Source organism: Xiphophorus hellerii, chromosome 2, assembly GCF_003331165.1.
Source record: "Xiphophorus hellerii strain 12219 chromosome 2, Xiphophorus_hellerii-4.1, whole genome shotgun sequence".
NCBI lineage: Eukaryota > Metazoa > Chordata > Actinopteri > Cyprinodontiformes > Poeciliidae > Xiphophorus > Xiphophorus hellerii.
In genome coordinates, this window is record NC_045673.1 from 20,490,364 (window position 1) to 20,501,927 (window position 11,564).

Consider the following 11,564-nt stretch of genomic DNA (forward strand, 5'->3'; position numbering starts at 1 on the left):
TGTTCTGAACTTTTTCCTTTTTTTAGCGACACTACCTACAGTAAGTGTCGCTACACGATGAGGTTGGTGTCATCATATTTAATAAAATTTAAATCACATACCTGATGATGTTGCTTGTGGTGTTTACGTGTCCAAATAGAGAGGAATATCAAGTAATGTCGATAAGTTATACTGCAATAAAATCTCATCTAAATTATATAAAGTTAACTGCCAGTATTATAGCTGGTGGTGATATCCAAATTGACAAACCAAAATTATAATAATAAACGTTCCTACATTACTGTCAGATACCACCAACCGATTATGAGCCATATCTACAGTATTTGTCTGTGTTCTCTACTGGGAAACAGTTTGCAGGCTGGTGACGAGGGGAAATGAACTTAAAAACAAAAGGAGCTGCATTAAGACCTGAATTAACTAGTGACAGTCAAACGGGGTCCTCAAAGCAGATGTTTGTAAAAAATTAGGTGGCTGTGTCGTTTCCTGATCAAAATGCGACAAAACGTAAATTGTTTATTTCCTGGTTCGGTAAAGGGGTCTTAAAAAGCCACTCCCACAGAAACATCTGTCTCTCCCAGATGCCACCACCAGTTAATCTATAACACCAGTGGTCTATTGAAAGACTGTGATATCTTACTAACTCTGGGTTTTGGAGTGTTATTTTTGCTTTTGTTTGAATAATATTCAGTACATGTTGCTTGGTGACTCACAAAGTAGATTAAAGCCTGAGAGTAAAGTGAGTCTAGCTGAGGTTAAAGGTAGAGAAACTATTCTTTGTTCATGAAGCGTGGGAATTGAGAGGAGGAAGTTGGGACAATGCCATGTTAAATTTTATATATTTTATGGTAAGTCTTGTAATTCTGTTTTTGATCATTATTAAGTTAAGATCAGTGAACATTTTGATGTTTAGACCAGTTAATATGCATTCACAATACTAAATAAAACAGTTCATTTATCCTGTTTAGTATACTTAGGTTGTCTTCATCTAAGTGAAGGATGGTAATGTGAAAAAGTTAATTATTACTTGTGAGAAAAGGAAACAATGTTGTCCTTCTTACTTGGACAGCATTATTGTCCAACTAACTGTTAAACTATCATAAGATTTTAGGTGGTCTTAGTTGTCAAACAAACATGTTCAGTTTCAAAGCAGCAAATCTAAACAAACACTAATCATTATTCTGTGCCGTTTGTGCACAGATCACAAATAGTGTAAGCATCATGTTTCACAAGTTGCTTTGGCTTGCAAATTTCTGCTGGACTTTGCATATATTTAAGGGATCTTTTATAATCATGCACGAGTTGCAAACCAGCAAGGAGTTGGTTTTAATTTGGAAAGATTACAAAAGATCCTCCATGTAGCTTAATAACATGCTTAATACAGTGGAGAGGGGCAAAGGATCTTTTCTGCGACCTATATTTCTGCCTCAGCTAGACAAAAAGAGATGACTCTTTATGCTCACAAGCAGATACTATAATCAGATCAGTGTTATGAGATTAACTACGTTTTGATATCAGTTTGTGCTCATACAAGCACACACTTCCAGTACATACATCATGGGAAGTAAAATAATTATGGGTTTTGTTTGGGTTGGAATGATTACATAACAATCAATTTCTTTGATTGATAAAGAAAAAAAATAATAGTTTACAAGTGTGAATTTACAGTCTACAATATGTGCATAACATTCATCTAATATTTTCTTAAATATCTTTTAGCAAACAGCATCTCTACCACACATTTTACAGTGACAGCAAGAAGCTTCTTGGTTGAATATTTGACCACTTTTCTTGACATTTCCTTCTTAACATTGACAGTTCATTTCAACGTCTTATTTACTTGGCACATATTTCCAATAGGGTTGAGTAGTAACCTTTGCAGAAGTTAAACATTAGTTAGCTCTGTTGCATAAGATGGATCCACTGATGCAGAAAGCAGCAAATGAACCATGTATTCCTATGGTTCACATAAATAAGCCAGTTTGTTCATGACTGACACATTATTGATCAGTTGTGATTGGTGTAAGATAGTTAGAAAGTGAATTCTGATCATGATCAGAAATCAATGTTGAAACATCCTAGGTTTTTGGCTGAGGACATTCAGGTCCCTATATCTGCATGACAATTAGCGTCCAGATACTGAAGACAAGGATTTGGGTGGAAAGATTAAATTATGTGCACAGTTCGTACTGAGGTCAGTAGGGCAACCTTTTAAATTTTATTTTTTTTTAAAAAAGACACAAAAAACAAGCATCTGTGGAGATTTAATCCTTTTCTATCATCCTTCCCTCTCCAGCATCACAGAGATCGTTTTGCCTTAATTATATAATTTGCACACACTGCCAGTATTGTCCTTAATTATAGAAAACTTTAGGTAGTAATTAGCCAAAATACATTTCCTAGAATTAACACTGAAGAGTTGAATTCAACATCCTTTTTGTAATGCGTTATGTTGCTGAGCAGTAGGTGGGAGAACAGAAAAACTACAACGGGATAATAAAGATTGAGTATTAGGATTATCTTGTGTGAATGAAGGGTTAGGATTGGTTTTTGTTAGGATGTCTTTCTGGCACTAGATGGGTTTTGACAGGATATTAGGATGTTAAGTTTGGAGATGCAACGTCACAAACTGGCTTCTTGTTTTGACATCTCAGTGTATTTCACATATTTCTGTTTTCTGGAAAAACAAATTTGAACTATGCCATGTTTGCTATCTTAGGGAATTCTTATCTGAAAGTCTTGATTGTAGCCACTTATGTTTGAGTAATGTTTTTATACTTCACACTTGAGTTACATTATTTTGAATTGCTGCTACTCTTTCCCGAGTAAGATTTCTGGCTACTCTGCCCACTGCAAATAACTTCACTGATGCAAGTTCCAACCAAAATTACTCCAGACACAGAAACAACGTCAGGCATCTTCATCATTCTAATATTATTTTCTATCTGCTGAGCTTGCTGTTTCATTTGGAGGTCAGATTAATATACAGTAAGCAGAATATATTGTTACCAAAAGTACTTTACACTGTTCTAATGTATTGCATACAGTAAGTATTGGTTTCAAAAATAATTTGAAAATGTTTCTTCTGCCTGAATTCGTATAGTAATTTAGTTATTTTCTTGTATGCAACCATTTACGGTAACCTTCAAAATACCAAAATCTGAACGTAACTTAAAATTTTGTCTGTCTGATCACATACTCTTTTTTTTTAACAAATTACATCAGATGTTATGATCAGTTACACCAAAACATTTTTTTACTCTTAAGTAATTTTTTCGTTTTATTTGAAAACAGTCATGTCAAAACCCTGCTACCTTTACTCTAGAACACTTTTTGGCTTCTCTGTTTACATATGATGGGGCCAAAACGGTATTGGTTGGGTTTAAAATAGTAGTCTGAATTTATGGTGATGAGAATTGACTGTGACATTTTGAGTTATTGCTTATTAAAAATAAAGAATGTTGTTTTGGCTTCTTAATAGTCATGTTGTAAAGCTATCACATGCACCATAGTTGAACATGCAACATGGATCAGCTTGAAATAATTGTTTCCCGGATTATACATATGGGTGACCTAATATGCAACATTTTCCAGACAATTTTAGTTTGGATAAGTTCCATTTTAAAAGTCTTTAAAATGCTTTCTGAAACATTGCAGCTTCTGACTCAAACCAACATGAAGAAATGCTAAACTTTTATTTCTAAATAAGAAGGAACAAAGGATTTCTGTGTTTATTTTTCTGTGTGGCTCAGACTGCAACAAGAACCAACTCTAAGGAAAAGTGTCTTTTTTCCCCCCCACAGTTTCTGTCCCAACATTGTTTTTTTTTTCACCAAATACAAGCAAAGTTGTTTTGGCTCCATTATAAACTCTGATTAGCTTTCAAGATATTTTCTTTGCCTCCTCAGAGGGAGTTTTTTTTATTTATTTTTTTTATAATAGAACAAATATTTGTAAAGCTGAAATGTCGAGCTTGGCAGAAGCAAAGCAGCACGTTTGATCCACAGAGAATAATGAACATGGAGCTTCTCCTTTCATCTGAAATCTTTTTTTTCCCCAGTGTTTTATCACTGCTAGAAATCATAGGATAAATAAAATGTTTTCTGAAAATGTCTGGAGTTAAATCAAAATACATTGCAATGTTGGATGCTTGATTTTTCTCTTAGAAACTAAAACTGAATCTTCAAAATTTAGCCTGAGTGTGAACATTTAACTCTTATTGGCCATATTTCATTTAATTTCATAGTATAAGTACGTTATCTCTAGCACAGCCAACTATGTGAAATATATTTTGGATATTAAATGTTTAGTTTTTTTCATAAGCATTATGAAATTCCTTGTACACCATGTTCCAGATTATTATGCAAATTGAATTTATCAGATAAAAAAATGTTGTTGTGCTATTAAATTTATAGATGGTATTGTGTGTCAGGGCTCTTTGAATCACTATAATTAATTTCAGAGAGCTGGTTGATTAGTTTGTCTGGTGAGCTCCATTAAAGAAAATCTACTTAAGAAGGATGTTCCACATTATTAAGCAGGCCACAGGTTTCAAGCAATATGGGAAAGAGAGAATCTCTCTGCTGACAAAAATCATCAGATAGTGTAGTGCCGTATGACAAGGTATGAAAACATTAAATATTTAATGAAAACTGAAGCGTTATCGTACTGTGAAGAGATTTGTGGCTGATTCAGAACAAAGACGGGTTTGTACAGATAAAGGCATAATGAGGAAGGTTTCTGTTGGACAAATTCATCGGATTAAGAGAGCAGCTGTTAAAATGCCCTTACAAAGCAGCAAACAGTTATTTGAAGCTGCTGGTGCCTCTGGAACCTCAAGGTGGAGGATCCTCCAGAGGCTTGTGGTGCATGAACCTGCTGTTCAGCCACCCCTAACCAGAGCTCACAAGCAGAAACGGTGGCAGTGGGCCCAGCCGTACATGAAGATTAATTTTCAAACAGACAGTTCATCAGTGAACAAACAGACTGCTGTGCAGCCCTGGATGGTCCAGATGGACGCAGTAGTGGATTGGTGGTGGATGGCCACCACGTCCCAACACGGCTGTGATGTCAGCAAGGAGGTGGTGGAGTCATGCTTTGGGCCGAAATCATGGGGAGAGAATCATTGGTCGGCCCCTTCAGAGTCCCTGAAGGTGTGAAAATGACCTCAGCAAAGTATATGGACTTTCTGACTGATCACTTTCTTTCATGGTTCAAAAAGAAGAGCCGTACCTTCAGTAGCAAAATCATCTTCATGCATGACAATGCACCATCTCATGCTGCAAGGAATACCACTGTGTCATTGGCTGCTACGGGCATAAAAGGGGAGAAACTCATGGTGTGGTCACCATCCTCCTCTGACCTCTGACCTCAACCCTATTGAGAACCTTTGGAGTTTCCTCAAGCAGAAGATCTGAATGCAGCTCATATCAAAACAGCAGCTCTGGGAAGGTTTTCTGACATCCTGCAAATAAATTCAAGTAGAAACTTTCCACAAACTCACAAGTTCAATGGATGCAAGAATTGTGCTGTGATATCAAAGAAGGTTCTATGTTTACATGTAACTCTGTCTGTTAAGATGTTTTTGATTGAAATAGCTTTTGATTTTAGTACATGTGACCATTTAATGCTGCACATTCATAGAATGACCGTTTGCAGTTCTTTATAATCCATAAAATGTTTAGAAAATCTGCTGTGCATAATAATTTGGAACAGTGCATTTTGAGTTTTTTAGTTTTGAAAAATATACTGTTCTCATGGGGAGCTTTGTTCAGTAAAATTTGATTTATACTGTAATAGTTCATGACTTGAAAATTATATTGACCATCATTTGCATTGACCATTTAAGAAAATCTGAGAAAATGTCACTTGCATAATAATTTGGAACATGGTGTAGTTGTTACAAGCAACATGATGATGGTGATGATGATGATAAGGTTTATTCTTAGTTTTATTGATTATATTTTGATTATGAGTTGATTGACCATTGTTTTTATATGATATTTTTCTTACAAATAGAAATTTATTTTGTTCAGCACAATACCCACAGCTGAGTTTATATAAAAAGCTGTAGAAATTGTGGCACAAAGAGTTTAGTTAAGTTACAAAAACTAAATTAAATTAAATTCTTAAGTTTAGTTTTCACACTAAACTTAAGAGAAGGCAAACTAGTTAAATGTAATGTAACATTTCCTCAGATATTCAAATAAGTGGTTTTACAAAACTGCAGATGTTTTGTGAAAAATAATGTAAGTATATAAATCATGCAGTCTTCTGAGGTGTTTGAATTTATCTGTTTATTCATCACATCTCATTAGTTTGGCAGTTCCAGTAGATGCTTCCATGTTTTGGCTCCATTTGTCCTTCAAGCTCTTCAACAAGCATCCCTGCTCCCCTGATGTATCTCTTTTGGACGGCGTAATAAAGCATCTCAGTGTTTTTCTAATAGAACAGTGGGCATGCATTAGCCTCCGTTGAAGTCAAATGGAGCCAGCTGGCATATTTTCTCACAGTTCTTATGGCTCTTTTCTTCCTCTCGGAAATCTGACCAGAAAAGAGAAGACGTTGGACTGCTTTTCAACACATTTTTTGAATAATATGTAGCGTCCTAAACTAAAGATCGCTGAAGTTACTGATGCAACATTCATATTGTGTGGAAACCGCTCTCTTCGTCAAATCTACAGTGCTGTGAAAAAGCTTTTGGCCTCTTACAGTTTTCATTAGTTTCAGATAATCAAACAGAATTTAACAAAAGATCAAGTTAACCAAAGCAAATACAAAAAAGTGCTTGATGATTTAAGAGAAAAAAGCTATCCAACCCAACTGGATCATGTGTGAAAACCTAAACAGTGATTGAGTCACCCTAAAGTGCAACAACTTTACTTTGTGAAAACTGAGAATCAATCATTTACATCCCTGGAGGAAATCTGACTGACTCTTCTTTGTCTTAATTCAGCCACAATGAAATGTTCATTAGCATAAACGGCCTGTTTAAGGTCATATCTCAGCTTCTAAAATGAGGTTTAAGTCTGGACTTTGACAAGAACATTTAAAATTATTTATTTAGTTTTGTTGTTTTTTTTTTACCAATAGGAAGCAGACCCTGTGACTCGGACAGGATTACCTCCTGGATGAGTCCTTGGTGCACGCCTGGAGTTATTTTGGTGTGCATGACACTCCTGGCAAAGTTGACTATATTTTTTCTCTACTTCTGTTTTTATCTACTAAGGGCATTTACTGTGATTCACTGGAGTTCTCACATGTTCTTGAGTTCCCATTGTGTTCTGAGAGATTTTACCTACTTCATGGTGGTAGACAGGTTTTATGAAGTGATATCTGACTCCGGCCTTGATGTGGCTATAGTGAAACCAAACTTCACAGTCAATTTATGCTTTAACAGGGTGACATTTTTATTCCAGACTCTGGTTTTGCTAATGTTTTTCCCTTCAGCAACTGAAAACATCATTTTGTATTTAATGTTTTTGACTGATGTTAAAATTTGTTTAAAATCTCTTAGTGAGGTGAGCCCTAGAGCTACTATCCTGCAACATGTAGATGTATTTCTTCTCCAAGATACCCGTATCAAGTGAATGGCTTGTTAATAGGTCTGAAAATGTTGATGAGGTAATTAATTCACATGTGTCAGAGAAGGGAGACATCAGAAAGCTGCAGGATTTCTCTTAAGGACTGGACTTGCTCTAAGGGATAAATGAAACTACAGTCTGAGTTGCTGCTGTTTCTTTTCTTTTTGGCAGACTTGAGCATCTTAAAGCGTGTGAAATATTTTATAGTAGCACAAATTTAAATGTCTATTTGCTTCTGCAGAAGGATGATATGTCAAACAAGTACTGGATTTTCATAGCAACTAAACGAGTCACCACTAAAGTGTCGATGAGACGACCAGATGTCTTGTGGGACTTCACACTTGGCATCTTAATGTTGTGTTTACACAAACCCACAAAGGTGGCCTAGTTGAGAAAAGGAGAGAACGCGCTGTGGGAGAGATGGGTGGGACTGCTCTCATTGCTAAATTAGACATTCTAATGACAAGGCGTCTCAGAACTTTAGGATATAAATACTTTCTTAAAAAGCTGCTCTGAGGAAAGTCTTCTGGAAGGAATCTGTAAATCACAGGGTGGATGGAAAGCGACCGTGGGTGGGGGTGTGTATTTATGTCAGTTAATTCAAACACTGGGTGGACAGTTTTAATTTAAATTTCCTTCCTTTCTTGTATGTTCTGCAAATGTGCCACACATGTTAAAAGCAACACTTGGCGTGTTATGAATTACTGAAAAAGCTTCTGATTCATGGTTCATTTTCTGCTGACCAGCTGCTTGCTTCATGTTGACTTAAGGCAGGGGAGAGCCTGCAGAGAGTGGGTGGAGGAAATAACTCTTTTAGACAGAGCAGCCCTTTCAGGCAGACATAAGTCTTCTATTTTATTGCAACGAGCAAATAAATTCCCTTATCAAGCAAAATGTTTCCTGTTTATGCCAAAGATCTCTTTTTATTTGGTTTTTCTGTGCTGCTTTGATTTTTTATTATATTGTGTCTCATTTTCCCTGAAACAAAATGCGTTTTTCTTTTTTTTAGCAGAGACATTTAGCATATCGAGTCATTTTCCTGACATTTTCTGAGCATTTTTACTGCAATAACCAACCTTTAGTAGTTCTCCAATAGCCTTTGTCGCTGCACTCTAAAAACTTCTCCACCGACAGTAAAAGCATTTTTTACTCATGACTTTTGTAAACTCATCACTCTAATGGATGTGAGAAGTAGGCGCTGGTATTTTAGCTGCTGAAGGTTAAGAAACCATTTCTTTCAGTCCTTAAACGTATGTTCTTTTCTTTTTTCTTTTTTTAAACGGGTCGTAGAGGGTTTGAGGATTCAACATGTACAGTTGGAAAGACATGGCAGGGGGACATGGTGTATTACTACATACAAAAACACTTCTAGGAAAATAAACTTAAGTAGACAGCATAATGTTAAAATCAACTGCACTACAGGTTGAATATATGTCTGTTACTGAAGTGGTAATAATTACAGTGGCACAAAGATTGGTTAAAACACAAACAAAAGAAACAATTGTATTTATTGCCTTTTGCAGGATTTTAAATCTTTTCTAAGGCCTGTGGAAAATTTCCATTATATTATAAATGTGTGATTCCTCACTATGTGTATTTGTTTGTGTGCGTCCAAACCTGATGCTAAGCTGCCACAGTGTGCAGCTGGATCAGCCCCAGTGTTTTATATAGAGCAGGATGTGGCAGAACAAACCGGCTTTTCTCCTCCACAAAATATAATCCGTTCGCTCCTGTTAATGACAAGACAGATGGCTTTGTCCCTCTGCGGCCACAAATGCAAAAGACAAAGTGTTTGGGTGCGTATTCTGCGTGCTTATTTAATGATCTGCAAACAGAGCTGACTGTCAATTACACTGTGTGGCCAGATGAAGAGCAAGCCTTTTGGGACTAATTTGTATATATTTCTTTAAAAGATCCACTTTGGATTTTAATTTAAATACTCTGATTAAATCTAAAACCAGGTTAAATCTTATTTATTCTGTTGCCATCATAACAAACTAGATGCATTGTTGATCAGAAGTTTACATGAACTCGACATTAACATGAGTCATCTTGCTTGCAGGCTCTCAATAATTTATGTGAACTGTCCTTTCTCCAGGAAGGAATGAGCATACAGTTAAACAGCTTCAGTCATTTTAGTGATTTTATTTTTTTTTAGTTATTTCTTGATTTAGCACAAGATCACAGTTTTACATACAGGCTCATGCACACAACCTCAGTTATATTTGAGTAACATCCCTTAGCAACTTGCACCTCAACCACATGGTTTCCATACCCATCAACAGGCTCCTGATATAGTTCCAGTTAGATGTGTTTTACTTTTTATTATTACTCTTATTATTTTTACCTTATTTTTTTCTTGTATTATTTCTATTTTTCTTTTCATCAACTTATTGTATTATTTTTGTACAGCAGTTTGGTGCCGTTTTAAACTTGTTTTTAAAGTGCTATATAAATAAATTTGACTTTGACATTTGGCCACAAGATCCACAACGTGAAGCATGACTGAATTACTCATGGATAAGCTAAATGACTTAAGTCTTAGGGTCAGATGAGACTTTATAGAGCTGACTGGACACAGTCACAGGAAGTATGTTTGGAGGAGACAAAGTGAGGCTTTCAAAGTTAGTAACCCTGTATGAGTTTTCCAGCATGGTGGTGGAATCTCATTCTGAGGGGCTAATTTAGTGCCGATCCTCACTCTTGCGTTGCACAAAGTCAACTAAATCATAAATACTTTCAAATTATTTAACATCGTCTTTAATCAACAGGTAGTTAGTTGAAACCTGAACATGATTGAATCTTTCAACAGGATAAAGACACATGAGATTAGATAAAGGAGGCCTGAATTCAACCATATATTGCCTCTCAACCAGGAAGCTAAACAATTTAAATGAATCTCACTGGGTAGAGTTTTGTGAGGTGCATGTTGATATTTGAGCTGGTGTATATAGACTGCAACTTGTGTGATATATATATATATATCACACATACACATATATATATACTGTATATATACAGTACAGACCAAAAGTTTGGACACACCACCTCATTGAATTCAATGAGAAACTGTGTCCAAACTTTTGGTCTGTACTGTATATATACTATATATATATATATTTTTTTTTTTTTTTTATTTGTTGTATCAGTATCCCACCCTTAATGAACAATGCATCATCAAACGCCCACAATGAACATGACATTCAAACGCATAATGAGGGGATGTGAACGAATTCACTCAGTAATTATAGTGAGTGTAATGGAAAATGTTATAATGTGCTCCTCACCCCTCTTTTGTTTCAGATTATTTGAAGTATTTTATTCTAAGATGGGTCAGCTGTTTTCACTCTGTAGACCTCTCCAGAGTCATAAAACCGCAGGGAATAGGTCCTGCATGCTTGAGACCAACCTTTGTGTTACCTTCCTGACCCAGAACATATCAGGATTAAAGGTTTCCTCTCAGACATCAAGCAAAGATAACCTCATTTCCTTAAAACTCAAATTGCAGGATAATTTGTTCCAAGTTTCACAAAATTTTAGTTGCTTGACTATTTACAACTTCAAGTTCAATCAAGTCTCCTTTGCCTCTGTTGGGAAATATCCACAAATTCTGACAACCTGCTTTAACAAGATCTGCTGACCAGAACCTGCAACAGAGGGCAAGAATCAACCGCTAGCTACAGCGAACAGACCTATCTTGTTATCATCAAAGTTATGTCTTTCAACTCTAAGAGGAAGTATTGCAATGACTACTTTGCACCCTAATGTTAGACTATAATGTCAGATTTCCTACTTAGCATGTTAACAATATGTTCTCATTTGTAGTTCAAAGCTCAAGCCCCCGTTCAATTCTTCATCTTGGTTTACTTTGCTGTTCAGAGCAAAGTAAACCAAGAGATGTGAACACAATCTTTTGTAGCTGTACTTATGATTCAAAGTGACTCACTGCAGATTGTAAGTAAATGGCAAGTAAAAAATAGGAAT